The 1,273-nt window shown below is 44.2% G+C and overlaps 1 pseudogene; it reads left to right on the top strand.

The window, feature by feature from the left end:
* The first annotated feature begins 1,049 nt into the window (after nucleotides 1–1,049).
* On the top strand, nucleotides 1,050–1,273 carry LOC150040087 (cytochrome c oxidase subunit 7A2-like, mitochondrial pseudogene; annotated as a pseudogene).

Here is a 1,273-nt window from a genome sequence, read left to right as displayed (position 1 = left end):
GTGTGGTTCAAAGCCAGCCTAGGCAGCAAAGTCCATGAGACCTGCTTTAGTGAGTGGCAGTGGAGGGCTTGAACTTATTTTGCTCATGGCTAGAGCTCTAGTACTTCCTCTCTGTTGGTGGTTGATTACAGATAAGAATCTCAAGGACCTTCTTGCCCAGTCTGCCTTTGAAAGACAACCCTCAGAATTGAGAGCCTCTGTAATGCCCTCAAGTTCACATGAGACTCTTTCTTCATATAAACCATCAAAGAACAGAAAAGAAAGAAAGGGAGAAAGGAAGAAAATTAGAGCGAGAGAGAAAGCAAGAAAGCAAGCAAGAAAGAAAAGAAAGAAGGAAGGGAGGGAGGGAGGGAGGGAAGGAGGGATAGAAGGAGGAAAATACAAAAGAAACAGAGAGAGAGAGAAAGAAAGAACGAATAAAATAAAGAAAAGGAAGGAAGGGAGGGAGGAAGGCGGGGGGTAGGGAGACAAGAAAGGAGAAAAGGAAACAGAAAGAGAGAAGGAAATAGAAAAAGAAGCAAAGAAAGAAAGAAAGCAGGCAGGAAAGCAAGCAAGCAAGCAAGCAAATAAGAGCAAATGAACTAAACAAAGCCTGAATTTGAACCTTGTTCCTGGTGTGAATCCTGCTAGCCTGGATGGAAAAAAGCAAAGCAAGATAAAAACTTAAGGGAGACAAGCCAATCCATAACAAGTTAGAGAACTTGAATTAAAAAAAAAGCCAGCGTGGTGGCTCACACCTGTAATCCTAGCTACTCAATAAGCTGGGATCTGAGGATCAGAGTTCAAAGCCAGTCCAGGCATAAAAGGATCTGTGACTCTTATCTCCAATTAACCCCTCAAAAATGGCAAGTGGAGCTTGGCTCTAGGGTAGGACAGTAGATTTGAGCTGAAGAGCTCAGGAACAATGCCTGGGTCCAGAAGAGGTCAAGCCCCACATCTCACACAAAAAAAAGAAGAACAAAAAAATGAATTAAGGCAAAGGAGGCAGATCCTTCTGGGCGATTTCACCAGCAGCGGGTGCTGGAGGCTTGGCTGCTTGAATCCTGTGCTACATGTTTAGAGGCTTCACACAGAAGTTGGCTGGAACCTGGACTTCAGACCGGAAGCCCACAGGAATTAAAGCCTGTGATGTCCATTGAAGCTCTGTCTGTCATATTAACCACACCAACAAAGCTGACTTCCAATCCCACTGTTTATGATTATGCTGGGAAGAACAAAGATCCAGAGCTGTAGAAGTATTTCCAGATATCGGATGGTATGCCCATCCACCTGA

This window comes from Megascapheus bottae, unplaced genomic scaffold (genome assembly GCF_031878675.1).
Source record: "Megascapheus bottae isolate mThoBot1 unplaced genomic scaffold, mThoBot2.hap1 HAP1_SCAFFOLD_48, whole genome shotgun sequence".
Lineage (NCBI taxonomy): Eukaryota > Metazoa > Chordata > Mammalia > Rodentia > Geomyidae > Megascapheus > Megascapheus bottae.
Note: the sequence above shows the minus strand (reverse complement) of the source record. Positions and strands in the feature narration are given on the sequence as shown.